The sequence below is a fragment of the Manacus candei genome, unplaced genomic scaffold, assembly GCF_025592945.1.
Source record: "Manacus candei isolate 608988 ecotype Guabito, Panama unplaced genomic scaffold, ASM2559294v1 h1tg000045l, whole genome shotgun sequence".
In the NCBI taxonomy this organism is placed as follows: Eukaryota; Metazoa; Chordata; class Aves; order Passeriformes; family Pipridae; genus Manacus; species Manacus candei.
The window spans coordinates 1,346,824-1,373,218 of record NW_026138093.1 but is presented as its reverse complement, the minus strand read 5'-3'; the positions used below and the strand labels follow the sequence as shown (position 1 = coordinate 1,373,218).

General features: G+C 53.3%; 2 pseudogenes; one reads left to right on the top strand and one right to left on the bottom strand.

Moving 5' to 3' along the window:
- Positions 1 to 26,395, bottom strand: part of LOC127474808 (uncharacterized) — a 1,366,245-nt pseudogene that overhangs the window by 92,936 nt on the left and 1,246,914 nt on the right.
- LOC127474840 (zinc finger protein 883-like) overlaps positions 24,198 to 26,395 on the top strand; it is a 177,877-nt pseudogene continuing 175,679 nt past the window's right edge.

The window sequence follows — 26,395 nt, the reverse complement described above, 5'->3', positions numbered from 1 at the left end:
ACCAGGAAAAAAAGGCTGGAAGGTTTGGCTTCAGGTGTAGTTGGTGGGGCAGCCTGGGCACTTCTTGAGCACCAAGACCTTTCTGTGGTGGCATCTTTTGTCTGGCAGGAATCTTCGTTTGAATTAAATTTTTCAGGAGGTGGGACCGGCCATTGCAGCGCAGAGCTGAAAAAAGGGAACAGCAGATCTTTCCATCAGGAAAAAAGTCTGGATCCTTTGGATTTGAGGTGCAGTTGGGGGGGGCAGCCTGGGCACTTCTTTGGTAGGATGACCCTTCTGTGCTGGCACCTTTTGTCTGGCAGGAATCTTCGTTTGAAGTAAATTTTTCAGGAGGTGGGACCGGCCATTGCAGAGCAGGGCTGAAAAAAGGGAACAGCAGCTCTTTCCACCAGGAAAAAAAGGCTGGATCCTTTGGCTTTGAGGTGCAGTTCTTGGTGCAGCCTGGGTACTTCTTGGGCAGCAGGAGTTTTCTGTGGTGGCACCTTTTGTCTGGCAGGAATCTTCATTTGGAGTAAATTTTTCAGGAGGTGGAACAACCCATTGCAGCGCAGGGTTGAAAAAAGGGAACAGCAGCTCTTTCCATCAGGAAAAAAGGCTGGATCCTTTGGATTTGAGGTGCAGTTCTTGGAGCAGCCTGGGCACTTCTTTGGCAGGATGACCTTTCTGTGCTGGCACCTTTTGACTGGCAGGAATCTTCGTTTGAAGTAAATTTTTCAGGAGGTGGGACCGGCCATTGCAGAGTTGGGCTGAAAAAAGGGAACATCAGCTCTTTCCACCAGGAAAAAAAGGCTGGATCCTTTGGCTTTGAGGTGCAGTTCTTGGTGCAGCCTGGGTACTTCTTGGGCAGCAGGAGTTTTCTGTGGTGGCACCTTTTGTCTGGCAGGAATCTTCAGTTGGATTCAGTTTTCCAGGAGGTGGGACCGGCCATTGCAGAGAAGGGTTGAAAAAAGGGAACAGCAGCTCTTTCCACCAGGAAAAAAAGTCTGGATCCTTTGGCTTCAGGAGTAGCTGTTGGGGCAGCCTGGGCACTTCTTGGGCAGGGAGAGTTTTCTGTGGTGGCACCTTTTGTCTGGCAGGAATCTTCGTTTGGAGTAAATTTTTCAGGAGGTGGGACCGGCCATTGCAGCGAAGGCTGAAAAAAGGGAAGAGCAGCTCTTTTCACCAGGAAAAATGTCTGGATCCTTTGGGTTCAGGTGTAGCTGTTGGGGCAGTCTGGGCACTTCTTGGGCAGGAAGAGTTTTCTGTGGTGGCACCTTTTGTCTGGCAGGAATCTTCATTTATATTGAATTCTCCAGGAGGTCGGACGGGCCATTGCAGAGAAGGGTTGAAAAAAGGGAACAGCAGCTCTTTCCACCAGGAAAAAAAGGTTGGATCCTTTGGCTTCAGATGTAGTTGTTGGGCAGCCTGGGCACATCTTGGGGAGCAACACCTCTCTCTGGTGGCACCTTTTGTCTGGCAGGAATCTTCATTTATATTCAATTTTCCAGGAGGTGGGACCGGCCATTGCAGCGCAGGGCTGATAAAAAGGGAACAGCAGCTCTTTCCATCAGGAAAAAAAGTCTGGATCCTTTGGCTTCAGGTGTAGTTGGTGGGGCAGCCTGGGCACTTCTTGAGCACCAAGACCTTTCTGTGGTGGCACCTTTTGTCTGGCAGGAATCTTCACTTGGATTCAATTTTCCAGGAGGTGGGACCGGTCATTGCAGAGTAGGGCTGAAAAAAGGGAACAGCAGCCCTTTCCACCAGGAAAAAAGTCAGGATCCTTTGGCTTTGAGGTGCAGTTGTTGGGGCAGCCTGGGCAATTCTTGGGCAGGAAGAGTTTTCTTTGGTGGCACCTTTTGTCTGGCAGGAATCTTCGTTTGAAGTAAATTTTTCAGGAGGTGGGACCGGCCATTGCAGCGCAGAGCTGAAAAAAGGGAACAGCAGCTCTTTCCATCAGGAAAAAAGTCTGGATCCTTTGGATTTGAGGTGCAGTTGTTGGGGCAGCCTGGGCACTTCTTTGGTAGGATGACATTTCTGTGCTGGCACCTTTTGTCTGGCAGGAATCTTCGTTTGAAGTAAATTTTTCAGGAGGTGGGACCAGTCATTGCAGAGCAGGGCTGAAAAAAGGGAACAGCAGCTCTTTCCCTAAGGAAAAAAAGGCTGGATCCTTTGGGTTCAGGTGTAGCTGTTGGGGTAGCCTGGGCACTTCTTGGGCAGGAAGAGTTTTCTGTGGTGGCACCTTTTGTCTGGCAGGAATCTTCATTTATATTGAATTCTCCAGGAGGTCGGACGGGCCATTGCAGAGAAGGGTTGAAAAAAGGGAACAGCAGCTCTTTCCACCAGGAAAAAAAGGCTGGATCCTTCGGCTTCAGGAGTAGCTGTTGGGGTAGCCTGGGCACTTCTTGGGCAGGAAGAGTTTTCTGTGGTGGCACCTTTTGTCTGGCAGGAATCTTCGTTTGGAGTAAATTTTTCAGGAGGTGGGACCGGCCATTGCAGCGAAGGCTGAAAAAGGGGAACAGCAGCTCTTTCCATCAGGAAAAAAAGGCTGGATCCTTTGGGTTCAGGTGTAGCTGTTGGGGTAGCCTGGGCACTTCTTGGGCAGGAAGAGTTTTCTGTGGTGGCACCTTTTGTCTGGCAGGAATCTTCATTTGGAGTAAATTTTTCAGGAGGTGGGACCGGCCATTGCAGAGTAGGCCTGAAAAAAGGGAACAGCAGCTCATTCCACCAGGAAAAAAATCTGGAAGCTTTGGTTTTGAGGAGTAGTTTGTCGGGCAGCCTGGGCACTTCTTGGGCAGCAAAGAGATTTCTGTGGTGGCACCTTTTGTCTGGCAGGAATCTTCATTTGGAGTAAATTTTTCAGGAGGTGGAAGAACCCATTGCAGCGCAGGGCTGAAAAAAGGGAACAGTAGCTCTTTTCACCAGGAAAAAAAGTCTGGAAGCTTTGGCTTCAGGTGTAGTTTTTTGGGCAGTCTGGGCACTTTTTGGGCAGGAAAAGTTTTCTGTGGTGGCACCTTTTGTCTGGCAGGAATCTTCATTTATATTGAATTCTCCAGGAGGTTGGACGGGCCATTGCAGCGCAGGGCTGGAAAAAGGGAACAGCAGCTCTTTCCACCAAGAAAAAAAGGCTGGATCCTTTGGCTTCAGATGTAGTTGGTGGGCAGCCTGGGCACTTCTTGAGCACCAAGACCTTTCTGTGGTGGCACCTTTTGTCTGGCAGGAATCTTCACTTGGATTCAATTTTCCAGGAAGTGGGACCGGTCATTGCAGAATAGGGCTGAAAAAAGGGAACAGCAGCCCTTTCCACCAGGAAAAAAGTCAGGATCCTTTGGCTTTGAGGTGCAGTTGGGGGGGGTAGCCTGGGCACTTCTTGGGCAGGAAGTATTTTCTATGGTGGCACCTTTTGTCTGGCAGGAATCTTCGTTTGAAGTAAATTTTTCAGGAGGTGGGACAGGCCATTGCAGAGCAGGGCTGAAAAAAGGGAACAGCAGCTCATTCCACCAGGAAAAAAATCTGGAAGCTTTGGCTTCAGGTGTAGTTTTTTGGGCAGTCTGGGCACTTTTTGGGCAGGAAAAGTTTTCTGTGCTGGCACCTTTTGTCTGGCAGGAATCTTCATTTGAAGTAAATTTTTCAGGAGGTGGGACCGGCCATTGCAGCGCAGGGCTGAAAAAAGGGAACAGCAGCTCTTTCCCTAAGGAAAAAAAGTCTGGATCCTTTGGCTTCAGATGTAGTTGGTGGGCAGCCTGGGCACATCTTAGGGAGCAACACCTCTCTCTGGTGGCACCTTTTGTCTGGCAGAAATCTTCATTTATATTCAATTTTCCAGGAGGTGGGACTGGTCATTGCAGCGCAGAGCTGAAAAAAGGGAACAGCAGATCTTTCCACCAGGAAAAAAAGTCTGGATCCTTTGGCTTCAGGAGTAGCTGTTGGGGTAGCCTGGGCACTTCTTGGGTTAGATGAGTTTTCTGTGGTGGCACCTTTTGTCTGGCAGGAATCTTCAGTTGGTTTCAATTTCTTAGGAGGTGGGACCGGTCATTGCAGCGCAGGGCGGAAAAAAGGGAACAGCAGCTCTTTCCACCAGGAAAATAGTCTGGATCCTTTAGCTTTAGGAGTAGTTGGTGGGGCAGCCCGGGCACTTCTTGTGCAGCAAGAGTTTTTTGTAGTTGCAAATTTTGTCTGGCAGGAAAATTCAATTGGAGTAAATTTTTCAGGAGGTGGGACCGGCCATTGCAGCGCAGGGATGAAAAAAGGGAACAGCAGCTCTTTTCACCAGGAAAAAAAGTCTGGATCCTTTGGCTTCAGATGTAGTTGGTGGGCAGCCTGGGCACATCTTGGGGAGCAACACCTCTCTCTGGTGGCACCTTTTGTCTGGCAGGAATCTTCAGTTGGATTCAATTTCTTAGGAGGTGGGACCGGCCATTGCAGCGTAGGGCTGAAAAAAAGGGAACAGCAGCTCTTTCCACCAGGAAAAAAAGGCTGGAAGGTTTGGCTTCAGGTGTAGTTGGTGGGGCAGCCTGGGCACTTCTTGAGCACCAAGACCTTTCTGTGGTGGCATCTTTTGTCTGGCAGGAATCTTCGTTTGAATTAAATTTTTCAGGAGGTGGGACCGGCCATTGCAGCGCAGAGCTGAAAAAAGGGAACAGCAGATCTTTCCATCAGGAAAAAAGTCTGGATCCTTTGGATTTGAGGTGCAGTTGGGGGGGGCAGCCTGGGCACTTCTTTGGTAGGATGACCCTTCTGTGCTGGCACCTTTTGTCTGGCAGGAATCTTCGTTTGAAGTAAATTTTTCAGGAGGTGGGACCGGCCATTGCAGAGCAGGGCTGAAAAAAGGGAACAGCAGCTCTTTCCACCAGGAAAAAAAGGCTGGATCCTTTGGCTTTGAGGTGCAGTTCTTGGTGCAGCCTGGGTACTTCTTGGGCAGCAGGAGTTTTCTGTGGTGGCACCTTTTGTCTGGCAGGAATCTTCATTTGGAGTAAATTTTTCAGGAGGTGGGACCGGCCATTGCAGAGCAGGCCTGAAAAAAGGGAACAGCAGCTCTTTCCATCAGGAAAAACAGTCTGGAACCTTTGGCTTGAGCTGGAGTTGGTGTGGCAGTCTGGGCACTTCTTGAGCACCAAGACCTTTCTGTTGTGGTACATTGTTTCTGGCAGGAATCTTCATTTGGATTCAAATTTTTAAAAGCTGGGACAGGCCATTGCAGCACAGGGATGAAAAAAGGGAACAGCAGCTCTTTCTCTAAGGAAAAAAAGGTTTGGCTTCATCTGCAGTTTCTGAGGCAGCCTGGGCACTTCTAGGGCAGCAAGACCTTTCTGTAGTGGCACCTTTTGTCTGGCAGGAATCTTCATTTGGATTCGATTTTTCAGGAGGTGGGACCGGCCATTGCAGCGCAGGGCAGAAAAAAGGGAACAGCAGCTCTTTCCCTAAGGGAAAAAAGGCTGGATCCTTTGGCTTTGAGGTGCAGTTGTTGGGGTAGCCTGGGCACTTCTTTGGCCGGAAGAGTTTTCTGTGGTGGCACCTTTTTTGGCAGAAATCTTCATTTGGAGTAAATTTTTCAGGAGGTGGGACCGGTCATTGCAGCGCAGGGCTGAAAAAAGGGAACAGCAGCTCTTTCCACCAGGAAAAAAAGGTCTGAAAGCTTTGGCTTCAGATGCAGTTCTTGGGGCAGCCTGGGCACTTCTTGGGTAGGAAGAGTTTTCTGTGGTGGCGCCTTTTGTCTGGCAGGAATCTTCATTTGGAGTAGTTTTCCAGGAGGTGCGACAGGCCATTGCAGCACAGGCCTTTAAAAAGTGAACAGCAGCTCTTTCCCCCCTGGAAAAAAGTCTGGATCCTTTGGCTTTGAGGTGCACTGCGTTGGAAAGACTGTCCACCTCTTGGGCAGCAAAGAGCTTTCTGTGGTTGCACATTTTGTCTGGCAGGAATCTTCATTTGGATTCAATTTTGAGAGTCAATTTGGCCATTGCAGCATAGGGGTGAAAAAAAAGGGAAATAGCAGCCCTTTCCCCCAGGAAAGAAAGTCTGGATTCTTTGGCTTTAGGTGCAGTTGTTGGGGCAGCCTTGGCACTTCTTGGGCAGCAAGAGATTCCTGTGGTGGCACCTTTTGTCTCTGAGGTGTTTGTTCCCTGTTAAGCAAGTCCCTTATCGCATCAATCACAGAGCACTGGGACTGCTCACAGGGCATGATGAAGGAATACAGCAGCAGTGTGGAAAGAGGAGGTAGAAAAATACATTCCTGTATCTAATTGCCTTCTTCAGTTAGAGAAATTGCTAATCTTGTGACATGATTTGTACTGGACCCTTCTAAGGATGTACTTTTGCCCACACCCTTTGCTCCAGATGTGCCAGCTACACCCAATGAAACCAGAGAGAATCTCAGCAAAGCCACAAATCAGCTCTTATGGCACTTGGCACTCTATGGGGTTTGGCACTGGAGCTCAATCTCTCTGGGATGGCTGGTCCAGAACAGTTCATTTAATGAATGGTGCTGTTGCTGAACTTCCCTGGGCACATTGCAATTGGCTACTGAGGTTGAAAGGTTTCCTCGAAGGATTTTTATCTTTTGAAACTACAGGCTGAATTTTAGGGATAAACTCCAGTATTCTGAAAGTGGAAAGTTGATCAAACAGAAAAGACTGTTTCTTCTACAACAGATTTGAAATAGTCCACTTGTAAAAATCACAAAGCTTGAAGCCTACTTAGCAGAGCTGATTCCTCATCTGCACTGATCATCAGCAACTGGACTCTCTCCTATTTCAGGGTCTCATCTGTGTACACTGGATTAAGGCCTCCTAACTTCTTAAGAAAAGTAGTGTTCTAAGCTCACAGTTCTGGCAAGGTTTCCTTAGCAGATGGGTTGAAAAGCAAAACTTTGTTGCCATGACTAACGAATGCAGAGCCCAAGGTTGTTTGTGGTGCTAGCTTTGCTCCACTCTCTAATAAATTCTGTCCAGATCAGTGCTGGCAACAAGAATTCCAGGTTAACGCTTGTTTCAGTTTTCAGGCTTTGCATTTCAAGTACGGGGAGTTGCTATTGGAAACTCTGCCATGGCTGTCAGTAACAGCCTTGGAAAACAGTTTTTCTTATTTCTGAGAGAGAAGTTTCACACCCAGCTTTGGAGTATGCAAATAGTTGAATGACTTGTTGTACAATTGGAAATAAAAGTCAATACATTTGCTCTGATTAATGTCTTAAGTTATATTTGGCTAAAGAGTTCTTTTCTAGTTACCTTCTTTAAAAAATAGGACCCATAAGCAGAAAGGTGATCTCCTAAAGTGTTGCAACCTTTTAAGTCCACTTGTTGCCACACAACAATAGCATGCCAATATCACATCCAAAGATACAGAATCTTACAGAGATACACACAAATATAGACCTATACATATCTATGTATGCATATCTATCTACCTCTACATATCTATACATATCTATACAAATACACACAAGAAATTTTGGGGTTCCTGATGAGAGTTCTACATGGGTAATGAACAGAGGACTGGTTTGATGTGTCATACAACTGTGGGGACCATGAATGTAAGCTGTGAGCTTTGCTTTATTCTCCCGGTTTGTAACTGCCTGCCTTCCCTTTGGGGCGAACACAGGCCTCTATTTTGCACGGTCTGTTTTGTTTTACTTGGCAGTGTAGACTAGGGGCAGAAGAGTTTTTGGAGCCAAACAGCTCGATCCAGATTCAGTTCCTTTAGTGGTGCCTAAAACTCAGGAGCTGGACCCCACGGTGCTGGTGGGACCCTCCCAGCTCAGCACGTTCCATGATTCCATCAAGTCCAACTGTCAGCCCAGCACTGCCCCAGCAACCCCCAAACCACTAAAGCATGTCAGCCATGGCCAGATGCCGGCGCCTCTGAAACACCTGCCGGGGTGCTGGCTCCGCCTGGGCAACCCATTGCAGTGCCCGAGCCCCCCCGAAAAACACAGCGAGAAACCTTTGTCCAGGAGCTGACCTGAAGCTCCCCTGCCTCAGCCTCGGGCCACGTCCCCCGCTCCTCCCAGCGCAGGCTCCTTTCCAGCAGCCCCCTCGGCAGAAGGCGGCTCAGGGCTCCCCTCTGCCCCCCCGGCCGGCTCCGCTCCGGCCCCGCTCCCGCCACGGCCCCGCTCGGCTCTGCACGGGGAAGGAACGCGCCCAGCCCCGGCCCGACACCCCCGGGGGCCGCGCACCGGGGGTCACTTCCCGGGGGTCACTTGCCAGGGGTCTCTCCCTCGGGGCCGCTCACCGGGGGTCCCTCCCCGGGGGTCACTTACCGCGGCTTCTCCCCCGCGAGTCGCTCACCGGGTGTCACTTACTGGGCGTCGCTCCCCGGGGGTCGCTCACCATCGGCCACTCGCCGGGGGCTGCACACGGGGGGTCCCTCCCCCGGGGCCGCGCACCGGGGGCCACTCGCCGGGGGTCTTGGGGCCGCTACCCGGGGTCTCTGCCCGGGGGCCGCTCAGCGGCAGCGCTCCCGCTCCCGGCCCCGCCCCGCCCGCTCCCACCCAAACCCCACCAACCGCCCCTCTCGGCCCCGCCCCCGCCCCGCCCAAGCCCCGCCTCGCCCCGCCCACTCCGCCGCCTCCCATTGGCTGCGCACGTTCGGCCCTGGAGCGAGGAGCGCGCGGGGAGCGTTGCCTGGAAACCGGCCAGGGAATCCCGGGAATCCTCGAGGCGCCGGCGCTGCCCCCCCACTCCTGGAGCAGCGGCCGGGCCCGCCCGGGGAGCGGGCACTCAGCGCCCGGCTGCGGCCGCCAAAACGGGCAGGGAAGCAGGCGCGCGGGAGGCGGGCTCCGGGCCCGGCCAGCGTGGAGCCCTTAACTGATATTTGGCTAAAGAGTTCTTTTCTTGTTACCTTCTTTAAAAAATAGAACCCACAAGCAGAAAGGTGATCTCCTAAAGTGTTGCAACCTTTAAAGTGCACTTATTGCCACACAACAATAGCATGCCAATATCACATCCAAAGATACAGAATCTTACAGAGATACACACAAATATAGACCTATACATATCTATGTATGCATATCTATCTACCTCTACATATCTATACATATCTATACAAATACACACAAGAAAGTTTGGGGTTCCTGATGAGAGTTCTACATGGGTAATGAACAGAGGACTGGTTTGATGTGTCATACAACTGTGGGGACCAAGAATGTAAGCTGTGAGCTTTGCTTTATTCTCCCGGTTTGTAACTGCCTGCCTTCCCTTTGGGGCGAACACAGGCCTCTATTTTGCACGGTCTGTTTTGTTTTACTTGGCAGTGTAGACTAGGGGCAGAAGAGTTTTTGGAGCCAAACAGCTCGATCCAGATTCAGTTCCTTTAGTGGTGCCTAAAACTCAGGAGCTGGACCCCACGGTGCTGGTGGGACCCTCCCAGCTCAGCACGTTCCATGATTCCATCAAGTCCAACTGTCAGCCCAGCACTGCCCCAGCAACCCCCAAACCACTAAAGCATGTCAGCCATGGCCAGATGCCGGCGCCTCTGAAACACCTGCCGGGGTGCTGGCTCCGCCTGGGCAACCCATTGCAGTGCCCGAGCCCCCCCGAAAAACACAGCGAGAAACCTTTGTCCAGGAGCTGACCTGAAGCTCCCCTGCCTCAGCCTCGGGCCACGTCCCCCGCTCCTCCCAGCGCAGGCTCCTTTCCAGCAGCCCCCTCGGCAGAAGGCGGCTCAGGGCTCCCCTCTGCCCCCCCGGCCGGCTCCGCTCCGGCCCCGCTCCCGCCACGGCCCCGCTCGGCTCTGCACGGGGAAGGAACGCGCCCAGCCCCGGCCCGACACCCCCGGGGGCCGCGCACCGGGGGTCACTTCCCGGGGGTCACTTGCCAGGGGTCTCTCCCTCGGGGCCGCTCACCGGGGGTCCCTCCCCGGGGGTCACTTACCGCGGCTTCTCCCCCGCGAGTCGCTCACCGGGTGTCACTTACTGGGCGTCGCTCCCCGGGGGTCGCTCACCATCGGCCACTCGCCGGGGGCTGCACACGGGGGGTCCCTCCCCCGGGGCCGCGCACCGGGGGCCACTCGCCGGGGGTCTTGGGGCCGCTACCCGGGGTCTCTGCCCGGGGGCCGCTCAGCGGCAGCGCTCCCGCTCCCGGCCCCGCCCCGCCCGCTCCCACCCAAACCCCACCAACCGCCCCTCTCGGCCCCGCCCCCGCCCCGCCCAAGCCCCGCCTCGCCCCGCCCACTCCGCCGCCTCCCATTGGCTGCGCACGTTCGGCCCTGGAGCGAGGAGCGCGCGGGGAGCGTTGCCTGGAAACCGGCCAGGGAATCCCGGGAATCCTCGAGGCGCCGGCGCTGCCCCCCCACTCCTGGAGCAGCGGCCGGGCCCGCCCGGGGAGCGGGCACTCAGCGCCCGGCTGCGGCCGCCAAAACGGGCAGGGAAGCAGGCGCGCGGGAGGCGGGCTCCGGGCCCGGCCAGCGTGGAGCCCTTAACTGATATTTGGCTAAAGAGTTCTTTTCTTGTTACCTTCTTTAAAAAATAGAACCCACAAGCAGAAAGGTGATCTCCTAAAGTGTTGCAACCTTTAAAGTGCACTTATTGCCACACAACAATAGCATGCCAATATCACATCCAAAGATACAGAATCTTACAGAGATACACACAAATATAGACCTATACATATCTATGTATGCATATCTATCTACCTCTACATATCTATACATATCTATACAAATACACACAAGAAAGTTTGGGGTTCCTGATGAGAGTTCTACATGGGTAATGAACAGAGGACTGGTTTGATGTGTCATACAACTGTGGGGACCAAGAATGTAAGCTGTGAGCTTTGCTTTATTCTCCCGGTTTGTAACTGCCTGCCTTCCCTTTGGGGCGAACACAGGCCTCTATTTTGCACGGTCTGTTTTGTTTCACTTGGCAGTGTAGACTAGGGGCAGAAGAGTTTTTGGAGCCAAACAGCTCGATCCAGATTCAGTTCCTTTAGTGGTGCCTAAAACTCAGGAGCTGGACCCCACGGTGCTGGTGGGACCCTCCCAGCTCAGCACGTTCCATGATTCCATCAAGTCCAACTGTCAGCCCAGCACTGCCCCAGCAACCCCCAAACCACTAAAGCATGTCAGCCATGGCCAGATGCCGGCGCCTCTGAAACACCTGCCGGGGTGCTGGCTCCGCCTGGGCAACCCATTGCAGTGCCCGAGCCCCCCCGAAAAACACAGCGAGAAACCTTTGTCCAGGAGCTGACCTGAAGCTCCCCTGCCTCAGCCTCGGGCCACGTCCCCCGCTCCTCCCAGCGCAGGCTCCTTTCCAGCAGCCCCCTCGGCAGAAGGCGGCTCAGGGCTCCCCTCTGCCCCCCCGGCCGGCTCCGCTCCGGCCCCGCTCCCGCCACGGCCCCGCTCGGCTCTGCACGGGGAAGGAACGCGCCCAGCCCCGGCCCGACACCCCCGGGGGCCGCGCACCGGGGGTCACTTCCCGGGGGTCACTTGCCAGGGGTCTCTCCCTCGGGGCCGCTCACCGGGGGTCCCTCCCCGGGGGTCACTTACCGCGGCTTCTCCCCCGCGAGTCGCTCACCGGGTGTCACTTACTGGGCGTCGCTCCCCGGGGGTCGCTCACCATCGGCCACTCGCCGGGGGCTGCACACGGGGGGTCCCTCCCCCGGGGCCGCGCACCGGGGGCCACTCGCCGGGGGTCTTGGGGCCGCTACCCGGGGTCTCTGCCCGGGGGCCGCTCAGCGGCAGCGCTCCCGCTCCCGGCCCCGCCCCGCCCGCTCCCACCCAAACCCCACCAACCGCCCCTCTCGGCCCCGCCCCCGCCCCGCCCAAGCCCCGCCTCGCCCCGCCCACTCCGCCGCCTCCCATTGGCTGCGCACGTTCGGCCCTGGAGCGAGGAGCGCGCGGGGAGCGTTGCCTGGAAACCGGCCAGGGAATCCCGGGAATCCTCGAGGCGCCGGCGCTGCCCCCCCACTCCTGGAGCAGCGGCCGGGCCCGCCCGGGGAGCGGGCACTCAGCGCCCGGCTGCGGCCGCCAAAACGGGCAGGGAAGCAGGCGCGCGGGAGGCGGGCTCCGGGCCCGGCCAGCGTGGAGCCCTTAACTGATATTTGGCTAAAGAGTTCTTTTCTTGTTACCTTCTTTAAAAAATAGAACCCACAAGCAGAAAGGTGATCTCCTAAAGTGTTGCAACCTTTAAAGTGCACTTATTGCCACACAACAATAGCATGCCAATATCACATCCAAAGATACAGAATCTTACAGAGATACACACAAATATAGACCTATACATATCTATGTATGCATATCTATCTACCTCTACATATCTATACATATCTATACAAATACACACAAGAAAGTTTGGGGGTCCTGATGACAGTTCTACATGGGTAACAGCGGACTGGTTTGATGTGTCATACAACTGTGGGGACCATGAATGTATGTTCTGAGCTTTGATTTACTGTCCTGGTTTGCAACTGCCTGCCTTCCCTTTGGGGGGAACACAGGCCTCTATTTTGCACGCTCTATTTTGTTTCACTTGGCAGTGCAGACTAGGGGCAGAAGAGTTTTTGGAGCCAAACAGCTCGATCCAGATTCAGTTCCTTTAGTGGTGCCTAAAACTCAGGAGCTGGACTCCACGGTGCCGGTGGGACCCTCCCAGCTCAGCACGGTCCATGATTCCATCAAGTCCATCTGTCAGCCCAGCACTGCCCCAGCAACCCCCAAACCACTAAAGCGTGTCAGCCATGGCCAGATGCAGGCGCCTCTGAAACACCTGCCGGGGTGCTGGCTCCGCCTGGGCAACCCATTGCAGTGCCCGAGCCCCCCCCGGAAAACACAGCGAGAAACCTTTGTCCAGGAGCTGACCTGAAGCTCCCCTGCCTCAGCCTCGGGCCACGTCCCCCGCTCCTCCCAGCGCAGGCTCCTTTCCAGCAGCCCCCTCGGCAGAAGGCGGCTCAGGGCTCCCCTCTGCCCCCCCGGCCGGCTCCGCTCCGGCCCCGCTCCCGCCACGGCCCCGCTCGGCTCTGCACGGGGAGGGAACGCGCCCAGCCCCGGCCTGACACCCCCGGGGGCCGCTCACTGGGGGACTGTCCCCGGGACTCACAGCCCGGGGGTCACTTGACAGGGGTTGTTCACCGCGGGTCATTCACCGGGGGTCCCTCCGCAGGGGTCACTTACCGGGGCTTCTTCCCCGTGAGTCGCTCACCGGGTGTCACTTACTGGGCGTCGCTCCCCGGGGGTCGCTCACCAGCGGTAACTCGCCGGGGGCCGCACACGGGGGGTCCCTCCCCCGGGGCCGCGCACCGGGGACCACTCGCCGGGGGTCTCGGGGCCGCTGCCCGGGGTCTCTGCCCGGGGGCCGCTCAGCGGCAGCGCTCCCGCTCCCGGCCCCGCCCCGCCCGCTCCCACCCAAACCCCACCAACCGCCCCTCTCGGCCCCGCCCCCGCCCCGCCCAAGCCCCGCCTCGCCCCGCCCACTCCGCCGCCTCCCATTGGCTGCGCACGTTCGGCCCTGGAGCGAGGAGCGCGCGGGGAGCGTTGCCTGGAAACCGGCCAGGGAATCCCGGGAATCCTCGAGGCGCCGGCGCTGCCCCCCCACTCCTGGAGCAGCGGCCGGGCCCGCCCGGGGAGCGGGCACTCAGCGCCCGGCTGCGGCCGCCAAAACGGGCAGGGAAGCAGGCGCGCGGGAGGCGGGCTCCGGGCCCCGGGCAGCGAGGAGCACTTAACTGATATTTGGCTAAAGAGTTCTTTTCTTGTTACCTTCTTTAAAAAACAGAACCCACAAGCAGAAAGGCGATCTCCTAAAGTCTTGTAACCTTTTAAGTCCACTTGTTGCCACACAACAACAGCATGCCAATATCACATCCAAAGATACAGAATCTTACAGAGATACACACAAATACGTATCTATACATAGGTATGTGTATATATACATATCTATACAAATACACACAAGAAAGTTTGGGGGTCCTGATGACAGTTCTACATGGGTAACAGCGGACTGGTTTGATGTGTCATACAACTGTGGGGACCATGAATGTAAGCTGTGAGCTTTGCTTTATTCTCCCGGTTTGTAACTGCCTGCCTTCCCTTTGGGGGGAACACAGGCCTCTATTTTGCACGGTCTGTTTTGTTTCACTTGGCAGCGTAGACTAGGGGCAGAAGAGTTTTTGGAGCCAAACAGCTCGATCCAGATTCAGTTCCTTTAGTGGTGCCTAAAACTCAGGAGCTGGACTCCACGGTGCCGGTGGGACCCTCCCAACTCAGCACGTTGTTCCATGATTCCATCAAGTCCAACTGTCAGCCCAGCACTGCCCCAGCAACCCCCAAACCACTAAAGCATGTCAGCCATGGCCAGATGCCGGCACCTCTGAAACACCTGCCGGGGTGCTGGCTCCGCCTGGGCAACCCATTGCAGTGCCCGAGCCCCCCCGAAAAACACAGCGAGAAACCTTTGTCCAGGAGCTGACCTGAAGCTCCCCTGCCTCAGCCTCGGGCCACGTCCCCCGCTCCTCCCAGCGCAGGCTCCTTTCCAGCAGCCCCCTCGGCAGAAGGCGGCTCAGGGCTCCCCTCTGCCCCCCCGGCCGGCTCCGCTCCGGCCCCGCTCCCGCCACGGCCCCGCTCGGCTCCGCACGGGGAAGGAACGCGCCCAGCCCCGGCCCGACACCCCCGGGGGCCGCGCACCGGGGGACTGTCCCCGGGGCTCACTGCCCGGGGGTCCCTCCTCGGGGGTGACTTACCGGGGCTCCCTCCCCGGGGTCACTTGCCAGGGGTTGTTCACCGCGGGTCATTCACCGGGGGTCCCTCCCCGGGGTTCCCTCCCCGGGGGTCACTTGCCAGGGGTTGTTCACCGCAGGTCATTCACCGGGGGTCCCTCCGCAGGGGTCACTTACCGGGGCTTCTTCCCCGCGAGTCGCTCACCGGGTGTCACTTACTGGGGGTCGCTCACCGGGGGTCGCTCACCGGGGGCCGCGCACGGGGGGTCCCTCCCCCGGGGCCGCGCACCGGGGACCACTCGCCGGGGGTCTCTCGCCCGGGGACCACTCGCCGTGGGTCTCGGGGCCGCTGCCCGGGGTCTCTGCCCGGGGGCCGCTGCCCGGGGTCTCTGCCCGGGGGCCGCTCAGCGGCAGCGCTCCCGCTCCCGGCCCCGCCCCGCCCGCTCCCACCCAAACCCCACCAACCGCCCCTCTCGGCCCCGCCCCCGCCCCGCCCAAGCCCCGCCTCGCCCCGCCCACTCCGCCGCCTCCCATTGGCTGCGCACGTTCGGCCCTGGAGCGAGGAGCGCGCGGGGAGCGTTGCCTGGAAACCGGCCAGGGAATCCCGGGAATCCTCGAGGCGCCGGCGCTGCCCCCCCACTCCTGGAGCAGCGGCCGGGCCCGCCCGGGGAGCGGGCACTCAGCGCCCGGCTGCGGCCGCCAAAACGGGCAGGGAAGCAGGCGCGCGGGAGGCGGGCTCCGGGCCCCGGGCAGCGAGGAGCCCTAAAAAGAACAAAAGTGTTGAAAGAGAGGGAACTCATCGCACCGTCACAGAACAGGCTGAGGTGGAAGGGACCCACGATGAGCGTCGAATCCGAGCCTTTGCCCGGCACAGCACCGACCCCAAGAGTCACACCGTGTGCCTGAACTCTGCCAGATCACAGTCCAGCATCAGCTTCATGTGCCGTGAGGCCCCACGTGTGTGTTTGCTCCCCGTGTCTAGTGGGAGAGATGACACTCCCTTGGAGTGGAATAAAGATTATCCTAGACTGGAACTGGCAGCTGTGATAAACTGTATCCTGAGAGCATTTAACTGGTAGCAGTTTTCCCTGGGCTCTAGCTTGCTATTTATTATAGTTATTTGCAGACAGGAAAGGGGAGAGAATTAAAAAATCTCTTTCTCCTTGCCCCCTCCACAACAAGTTTGAGGACATGTGGGTGTTGAAACATAGCTTAACAAACAGTCCAGCCTTGAGAGAGTGGGGAGAGCACAGGGGGGCTCAGTTTAACCGTTTGTCTGGTTTTCTTCCTTTCTAAGGAGGATTTATTTTTCTCAGGTGGGAAATTGCCAACAATAGACAGCAAAATCAGACTGCAGTTCAGAGATCACACTCATCTCCGTGGAACCAGATCAAGAGAATGCTGTGGGTACAGTGAAGCCACCCCTGTACATTTGGGGTGGGCTGGGGAGTGCATGTGAGGCATGTGAGTTGTTGCTCTCCTGTGCAAAAGGTCTATGAGGGTCATGCAGTTACACTGAGCTGGATCCTGCATCCCATTAGGGTTTGTTAGGATACTGTGGGGTTGTTTGTTGAGTGATCTGGCACATTCCAACCTTCTGGAGGGGGGGCTTCAAAACTAAATTCAGCCTATGATTCTGTATGGGAGGTACATGGCTTTTGTCTCAGGTTTGATGGGGTTGATCATTACAGCAGCTAAATGGCCTCTACAGGTCTTGATAATAGGATTTTTCTCTCTTCTTTTTATTTAAGAACAGGAATAATTTTTAAAAATAGGTTTTCTCAAGAGAGGGAATTCTGCTGGTTGCAGCTGCTGCTGTGGCTGCATTTAGTCTTCACTTCTGGGTTATCTCTGTATCCAAGCAGGTGCCAGGGGCACTACTAAGTTGTTCCACAACATTGATCCATGCATCTTGCATTATGCTGTGTTTATACTGCTTCTTATCCATGAAGGTTTTTTAGTATGAAATTGTAGAAGTGCTTTTTATCTCACTTTAAAAAAAAAAGGGGGGGGCAGGACACACAGCAAAGATTATCTTGTACAGTTTGGGGTTTGTTTGGAGGAATTGAATGTTTCCCAAGAAAAACACACCATAACTTTCTGATTTTTTCCTCCATCTTGCTTGTGTCCATATTGAGACTGTGTAGGTTTTGGAGACTTTTTCCCCCCAATTTTTGGGCCACCTTGCCTTCTGATGTCACACAGATCAACCCAGGATGACAGGACACATGGAAGACTTGTGTCCACAAATCCCATGGGCAACCTGCCCAGAGAGCTCTGAATTGCTTTGCACAGCTCTGACCAAGGACTGATGATGGGCATGTGATTTTTAAGAAACAGATCAGTATCAGACTGGAAATGTGTTGATGCACACCTGTTCATTAATACTTTCCCTTAAATGGCCTGTTTTCTGTACAGCATCACTCCTGGGACTCTAGCAGGGGCAGTTTTAAGGCAGAAGATGATTGTAAATAAATTTTCAGAGGTGTTTTGGAGAGTCCCTTATTGCTGTCGGAGGTGGCTGTTGGACAATTCATTTGGGAGGGTGACTTGCATGCTTTGTTGTAAGAGTGACTCCAGAATTCAGGAGCATTGGCAAGTGCAGTGAGATGAGTCTGAGGCTGTGGATCACATGGGACTGTTTCCTCCCTGCTCTCTTTTAGGATGAAATTTGCAGGGAGATGGTTTATGTGTATCATTCCTTAAGGAACAGGAGAGACACTCCCATGATGGGGACAGATGACACTGGCAGTGAGGATGGCACGGCCCAGGTTTGTTCCTGCAGACACCCCAAAACTTATCTTTCCATGGTGGGTTTTGCTGCATGAGATGAGCTTGCCCAGAATGGCATCAGGGCCTGGGTTCTGCCGTGATCCTCAGCACCCAGAGCCTTTCTGCCCAGCCCTGCAGTGCCCAGAGGAGCTGAGGCTGCACCACAGAGGCAGTTTAACAGTGGAACTGAGCAATGTGATCTCATGCTTAATTAAACACTCGAGATGTTAACAGGATTTCTGGTGCATGCCTTATGGCCCAGTGAGCAAAGCTACTGGAGCAACTAAAACCAGCTCTTACTGGTGTGTCCTTAGCACATCCTCTACTGAGGCTACTGGATAGGCCAGCAGATATTCCCTAGGGATCACTGCCATGCTAAACCCATGTTAGATTCTGTATCCAATGGAACACACTGCAGGGGTGTTCATTTTAGGGTAGGGTGGGTCAGCACTGTGAGTAAAGACCTACCTTGTTCTGAAATGTACTTTTCAGGTTGTCTCTGTTCCTGCTCGCAGGTACAGTGTGCTTTTGCTGGGTCATAAATCCTTCCTAAGCATGGCTTTGAGCTTTGGAACCTTTATTTCTGCTTTTTTGGCAGTGAGATGCTGTGTCATAGCTCTGTGATCCGAAACACTCGAATGGCAAAACAGGGCACAGTCTGTCCTTGTCTCGGTAATTACAGCAAGGCTTTTTGCCTGGCACTTATTTTTCTTTGGAAGTAAATCTCACTGGTCCTCCAGAACTGAGGTTGTACACTGGCACCTGAACAACATGTGCAGATCCCAGAATATTCCTTCTTGCCCTTGAAGACTCCAGGCCTGGGAATGGAGCTCCTCTGTGCTTGTGTCAAACTATATCCAAAGACTGCGTGTGGCAGCTAGAAATAAACTTCTGTGAGCTTCCAGAAATAATGGGTAGGGCTAGGCAAGAGTGTAAGTTTAAGGCTATTTAATTCTTCCGTGTGTAAACCACAGGAGAAAGCCACGTGCTGTAAACATCCCCACCTCCAAAAGCGTGCTGGAACACGGAATAGAGTTCAGCATTTTCCCTACGAAGATAAAACAGGCCTGGGTAAAACCAAGTCTTCTGGAGAATGCTCTCAGTGACACCAGTGCCATGTGGGAAGGGAGCACATTCCTGCTGCTCCCTCCCCACAACCTCACACACTGCTGTGCAATAAGGACACTGCTCTCAGCTGAAGGATTTGTTTTCTGTTTCTTCTTCCCCAGCAGACTCATGGGCTGCGATTTCCTTTGTCATACTTGGAAGCACTGAAGCAGATTTGGAGTAGCAGCACTGTTCATGTTAAAGAGCTTAACCTCACCTCAGATGAAGAGAAGGCAAACCTTGCCTTGTCCCTGTGGAGTGAATGTCTGATTGAAGTTCTTTGATGCTTCTGTGAATTAGCTGCTCCTCTAAAGGAGTGTTTCTGTCTATTAAGCATCTCCTGAGAGCGAGGCTTATTAAATTACTTTTTTATCCATCCAGCCTCTGGTTTGTGGTGCTGTCTAAACAAATACTTGCTTTTCTTTCCTCAGTTTTAGGAAACTGGGCATGGGGAAACACAGGTAAGCTGCTCAGTGTCTAGTGAGCTACAGCTCCATGTCTGGGGATGCACAAAGTCACTCCTAGTAACACCAATGCTGTGGTATCCCCTTCCATCTGGAGAGCTGCTAAAGTTATACATGGGGCAGGATCCAGAACCTTGGGCATAGAACAGTAACTTGTTTTTTTTCATTTGTAAAGTTCAGCAGCAAGAAAACACGTTTGTTCAGTTTGACTGCCCTGACAGGACAGAAGCTTCTCAGTAGAAGCTGTGTGTGTGTAACAGTTTGTTTGGATACATGTCCGGAATAAAGACAAGTGCCAGAAATATTCAAACACACAAAATATCTTTTATTGCAGTGAGAATAATAATAATAGTAATAAACTTAGCAAGAGGAATTAAAAACTAAAAAGGATACAAAATAATTACCTTATCAGGTGGCATTAAAACAAATACTACGAACAGCATTTAATACAGTATTAACTAGTGAAAAGGGATACCAAAAAAGGATCTTAACACAGTATTATGGATAACACGATATTGGTTAGTAAAAAGGGAAACTAAAGGAAAAATACCATAAACATAAAAGGGGAATTAAAGGAACACTAAAAGGATATTAAAAAGTTTGTTCTCTCAGTTGCTTCCTGTCAATAAACTGTGCTTACCCACACAGACAGGCCAGGGCTGCCAGGATCTGCAGCAGCTGGTCGGTGCCCGTGCTTAGCGGGCGTCCCCATGGAACAACACAGTCTCCATGGCAGGATGAGGATCGCTCACCCCAGCAGTCCTGACACCCCATTTTATCAGCTCCACATTACACCACGTAGGGCCAGTACCCAGTATAAGGTGATGCCTGAGTGGCAGCCAAACCCCGCCTGTTCATCACCTGATAGCAACAGTCTGTGCATGCCCTGCTGTAGGGCAAGGGGCCAGCGACCCCTGCCCACAGAATCTTCCTCCCATCATCATCTTTCTCACCCCTATGTATGACCTCTCCCACTGTGTTTCAAGGGTAGATGTATCTATCTTGCAATATGTAGCAAAACCAAGGAAGAACTCAGCTCTGATAATAGGGGATATCAGGCTGACTTGCTAAAAAGCACAATGGACCTTACAATTTGCTTGTGCCATGAAGTTACATTGTACCATACTCTGGCTGGTTTCACATCCTAATATGATTCCTTTCTCACGCCTCTATGCTCCATTGATCATCTAATTCAAAAGTACCCCCCTTACATTTGTTTAAGTATAAAATGAACCAAGGACAATTTTTGAGAGCTTTGTGTTTAGATTTCTTTAGTCTGAAGTAGTAAAATAAATGGTCTTGTGTGTATTTGTCTATATAGAATCATGGACTGGTTTGGGTTGGAAGGGACCTTAAAGAGCATCTCATTCCACCCCCTGCCATGGGCAGGGACACCTTCCACTAGAGCAGGTTGATCCAAGCTGTCCTTGGACGCTTGCAGGGATCCAGGGGCAGCCACAGCTTCTCTGGGAATCCCATCCCTGCCCCTCCCCATCCTCACCAGCGAAGGATTTCTTCCCAGTCTCCCATCTAACCCTGCTCTCTTTTAGTTGAAAAACCATTGCCCCTTGTCCTGTCCCTCCAGGCCCATATCAAAAGTTCCTCTCCCTCCTTTTTATAAGCCCCCTTCCCTGGTGGGGTGTCTTCAGCTCCTCCCAGGACCTGTGTGTCTGTATCTATCTTGTATCTGTCTATATTTATAGACAGGATATATTTTAATACATTTCTATCCATATATTTAGACATAGATATTTACACACTGTAAATATTAATGCACACCTGTCTACACAATGATGATAACTTTGTGTCCAGACCTACCCCTTCCCCTGTGTAACCTTTTTGGGGTGTTTATTCCTTGGGATTTCCAGGGGCTCAGTTTCAGTGGAGCGGATCTTTCCCACCTGTATCTTTGCTACATCAACTTCAAGGTGGCCAATCTGAGCCTCTGCAACCTGGCCCGTGCCAACCTGTGCTGTGCCAGCCTGGAGAGGGCTGACCTGTCAGGCTCTGTGCTGGATGGAAGAGCTGCTGCAGCTTGGGAGGGCTGGGCTTGTGTTAACAGAGAGGAGCTGGAACAAACAGAGGGGTGTAAAACATCGAGTCCTGAAATATATTCTCTATTTCTATGGCCCAGAAAAGGTCCAGCTGTGGTTTGTGCAACCCTGAGAAGGGCCCACAAGGGCTGCACTGAGTCTGTGACCATCTCAGCCCCAAATCCCCTTGTCCTCCTCCAATTCACACAGCTCTGAGGCAGCACCAGTGTGCAGCTGCTGTGTTTCTGACTGGTTTTCCTCCCAGAACCCCTTTCTGTGTGTGTTCCAGGTGCCAGCCTGAAAGGAGTGGCCATGGAGGGCAGTCAGATGACAGGAATGAACCTCCGAGTTGCAACGCTGAGAAATGCCAAACTAAAGAACTGAAACCTCAGGGGAGCAACGTTGGCAGGAACTGATTTGGAAGTGAGTTGGGATTCATTTTCCATCCTATTCCTTTCTATCCTATGGTCAACTGGTAATTTGGGGGATTGCTGGCTTTTGGCTGAGCTCTCCAGCTTCAGAGTACAATGGAGTTCAGGTAAATGGACTTCAAGTAAAGCTTTGAACAGAGTTCTGGGTGCATTCCATTGACACTTCTTTTTCTTTTCCTCTTCAGAATTGTGACCTATCAGGTTGTGACCTCCAGGAAGCCAATTTGAGGGGCTCTGATGTGAAAGGAGCCATCTCTGAAGAGATGCTGACCCCCCTGCAAACGTCCCAGAGCATCAGATAGGGAAAAGAAGACGTCAAAGAGGAAGGAATCCAAACATTTGTTGTGACTTTCTTCACCTCCTCCCCTTCCTGAGTTAGAAGGAATGGTTATTAGACAACTTCCATTTGCAGTAGTGCCTAAGTAGACTCTTTTTGGTCACTTTTGGGGAGGGAATTTTTGTTTCAGAGGTGGAGAGAGAGAGTTTCTCCCTTTGTGAAGAGAGTGAGGAAGTGGGCTAGTTCTGAAACGAGAAAGTTGGGCTGGTTTGGGGGGGAGGGTTCAAGACTTTCATTGTTTAGCATTGCCTGACTTTGGAATGCATTTTAATTTCTAAAGCACAATATATGCAATTCTATTTGTTAAGTCTGTAGCTGCAATATGAATAGAAAATGTTATTGCTGTATAGTAGCAAAGAAAGTTGAGATTTACAGGTGGACAAGTGTCTTTACAGTCAGTGTCTTCATCTCTGCAGGGTGTTAATGCCAGGGGTGGTCACACAGTGCCCACAGGATGTGTTCAGGTCTCTGCCGGGGTGGAAACAGTGGGGAACTGTCCTCAGAGGTCCTAAATTGCTGTGGAGTAGTTGGAGTGCAGGGTTAGAGCAGCTTTATCCCCTCAAATGTGCAGAGGAAGCTGCTGCCCCTGCAGGGACCTGCCCAGAGCCCAGATTGAGTTCCCCCTGGAAGATCCCTGGGCAGAAATGGGATGTCTCAGTCAATGCTCTCCAAAGGAGTGTGAAATTGGACTCTCAATCCCAGCTGGGAAGAAAAATTCCCCTGCTTCCACATGTCCTGGCCACTCCAGACTGGAGTTCCTGTAGCTTTTTGGATTCTTTGTTGGGAATTCAGTGGACAGAGGAAAACACAGAACTGTCCTCAAAGCAGAGAGAAGGTCTGGGGCCAGAGCACCTGCTCCCCCCTCTTCTCATCCCTTCAACAGATGAAGAAATGACCCTCAATGTTTCCCCTCAGTGTACTCTGCAAATCCTCCTTGAAAGCATGGGCATAATCCCATTTGCCAGTCAGATCCACTTTGTGTTGCTTAAAGTGGCTGTAAAAGCCTCTTGCCTGGGGCCAAGTGCCCCTTCCACACTTGCTTTACGTGTGGAAAAAAACAGGGAAAGCTGTTTTTTGTGTGAGCACCCTTCACATCTCAGTGTTTGTGATCTTGGGAATCCTCATGAACCTGGAACAATGCCAGATTATCTGTTGTCTTAAGATATGTACCTAGAGATTGTTTTGATTTGTTTTTAAATCTTCCTTGCAAATACAACTGATAGAAAACAATGTAAAAAAAAAAAGAAAAAGGGAAAAAAAGAAAAAAAAAGAAGAAGAAAAAAGAGGAAAAGGAGGAAAAAGAGGAAAAAAGAACAGGAAAGAAATTTTAAAAAAGGAAGAAAAATAGAAAAAAGGGAAAGAAAAAGGGGGGAATAGAAAGAAGAAAGAATAAAGAAAGAAAAAAGAGAAAAAAAAAAGAAAAACCAAAAAGTCCATGCAAATGGCCGCTGACGCCCTCGAGAACTGCAAGTCCCAGAGTGCACCGCGCAGGGCGGTGGGCGTGGCAGAAGGCGGGCGGACGGGGCAGTGGCCGCGCGCAGATTGGCTGCATTGGGGTCTGTGCAGGCGGTGCGCGCGCAGAGCGCCGCGTTGGCTGCCGGGAAGTCACGATGGCGCTGGGGCCTTCCTTTGTCTGTGAGACCGGGCGGGAGCGGGTGAGAGCGGGCTCTGGGGATCCCCTCGCGGGCTGCGGGCAGCGCGGCTGTGGGGGGAAAGGCCGGAGGGCTCGGGAGGGTTTAGCGCGGGGGTTCGGGGGTTCCCGAGAGGCAGAGCGCGGGATTGCAACCCTGTCGGGGGCCGCGGGGCCCGGGAGGCCTCCCAAGAACCCGGATGTTGGATTCGGGTCCTGAGAAATTCCTTCGGAAAAAAAATTCAAAACCACCCAACCAAAGAAAGAACCCTAAAAAAAGGAAAAATGAGAAAAAGGTGAAGGAAAAACTGCAAGGGCCAGGATGATTTTATTGCTTTGCTTCAGTTTTTCGTCGGTCTCTTCCTTCTCAGATTCTCTGCTCCCTTCCTTTACAGGAAGCTCTTCTGCTGTTCTGTGGTTTTGTGGTCCCTTAGGGGCTTTTAGGGGTACCGGAGACGGTTTTAAGGTATCTCTGGGGGGGGTTGATGTCGTGAGGGGACTTAGGGAGGAGGAGGGGGGAGCACAGAGAGGGAGGAGCCCCGGGACCCCCAGGAACCTGAAAGGGGGAGCATGGAGAAGGGGAAGCCTGGACAGCAGGGACCCCTGGGATCACTGGGACAACAAAGTGGAGAACCTGGAGAGGGGGAATGTCTGGGAAAGTGGCACCCAGAAGGTGAGAGTCAGAGGAAAAGGGACCCTTGGGACCCCCAACACTCTCAGTGTTCCTAAGTGGGACCCCCAGCATCCCAGACACAGGAGACCCTCCAAACCCCACAGAGGAGAGACCAGAGAGGGGGAATTCCTGCGAGAGTTTTTTTGGGCTGAATGTTCATAGTTTGGAGTATTTTTTGGCTGAACCTTAACATTTTGCTTTTTGGATGGAGTTCATCTTGCTATTTCTGAGGGGTTTTTTGCCTGAATCTGTGTGGTTTGGTTTTTCTGGGCTGAATCTTGGTGTTTTGGAGGTTTTTATGGACACAGGATGCTTGATGAGTTCTAGAGATGGACTTGGGCAGGAGGAACCCCCAAGCCAACGCGCTCAGCCCTTGTTTTCCCCCCCATCAGGATTTGTCCTTCCCAAAGCTTGGGCGGATGGAGGAGGAGGCTGCGAGGAAGAGGAAGATGCCTTGGGCCCCCCAGGCAGGTGAGGAGGAAGTCAGTGTCCCTTTGGGCGGGTGTTGTGCTGGCTCTGTCAGCCCAGCATGGCCCCGGCTGCAGGACAACCCCGCTGGCGCCGCCGTCCTGCCGGGGCCGGAGTTGGGGAGATGTCCTTGGCCTTCCCTGTGGGCCGGAGGCAAATCCCCTGCCTGTCCTTCTTGCTTCCTGCCCCAGGCCCCGAGCTGAGGAGGGAGAGCCCGGAGGACAAATCCCCCCGTGAGACCCTGGTGGGAGAGGCCGTTTTGAAGGGCTCCCCGGCGCAGGAAGGCAGCGGGGAGGAAAAGGGCCGGAGATCCCCCCGCAGGAGGGGCTCCAAAGCCAGCCCAGGGTGCTCTGAGGAGGAAAGAGCCAGCCTGTGCTGGGAAGGTGGCCAGAGCTTGAACCAGAGCAATGACCTGGTGGTCCCTGAGCAGCCTCCAAGCAGGGAGAAGCCCTTCAGGTGCTTGGAATGTGGGAAGAGCTTCAGGAAGAGCTCCAACCTCCTTACCCACCAGCACATCCACACTGGGGAACGGCCCTACACATGTAGGGTATGTGGGAAGAGCTTCAGGCAGAGCTCCACCCTGATCCTACACCAGCGCATCCACACTGGGGAACGACCGTACTCGTGCTGGGAATGTGGAAAGAGCTTCAGTGACAGCTCCAACCTTCGCAAGCACCAAGTCATCCACACTGGGGAACGGCCATACACGTGTGGGGAATGTGGGAAGAGGTTTCATACCAGCTCACATCTCCTCAGGCACGAGCGGACACACACGGATGAGAGGCCCTTCTGCTGCACCGACTGCGGGAAGGGCTTCAACCGGAACTCCCACCTCGTCACCCACCGGCGCATCCACACCGGTGAGAGGCCCTACAAGTGTGGGGAGTGTGGGAAGAGCTTCTCCCACAGCTCAACCTTGAACAGACACCAACAGAACCACCAGTAAGGGAAGCCCTACAATTGCCCTGACTCTGGGAAGAGCTTCAGCCGCTGCTTCCACCCTGAATAAACCCCCTGATGTTGAGGCAACCCCTGGAGTCCAGTGACTGTCAGTCCATCCCTTTCAACCCCTTTCACAGGGGCAGGTTCTTCCAACAGAACCCTTCTTGGGGGTGTGTGGAGTTTCCTGCCTTGGCTGGGGCCCCACCAAGGTCACTGCTGGAGGGGGAGTTACATCCATCTCAAATTAAGAACTATTGCTTTTAAGCCAAATTTAGTAGAATTTCTTCAACATTTTCTTTAGGGTAGAACACTGTCTTATCTTATCCTGTACTCCTGGTAGTTTTAGTGTTTGTATTGTGCAGTAAATAATTCTGATGAAGATCCTTTGTTTGATCATTTGGAACCCTAAATAAATTCCTTTTTATCAATAGATCTGATTTGCCATCGTTAAAAGCTGGGGGACAAAAGTGGTTCAGTCACACCTCTGTAATTCCTCTAAACTGAAACTGTTGGCATAATCCAACTCTGAGATTGGATTCAGCAGCCCCCAGCACCTCACAGTAAGTTGGGAGCTCAGGGGGGGCACCCCCTCTTTTCCAACCCCTCCTGTGCCCAAAGACCCCCATGGGGCCATCGGACCTACCAGACAATCCCCCCTTTTCTACCCTTCTCCCTGTTCCTCCCACTTTCCCATTGTTCCCTCAACCCCCAGTTCCCCCCCCCAAGAAAGTTTTGGGGTCCCAAACACTACTTTTTGCCTCCTCTCTTGTGGATGCTGAGGGAGAAAATGAGGCTGCACACACAGAGTTCCATTGCGGGACTTGTCCGCCGACATTTTTCCGTGTCCCCTTTTATTCCTCTTCTCTCATGAGCAGCACCCCGTGTTTGTCTTTTAGTCCACCAGAATTCCCAGCATGGTCCCA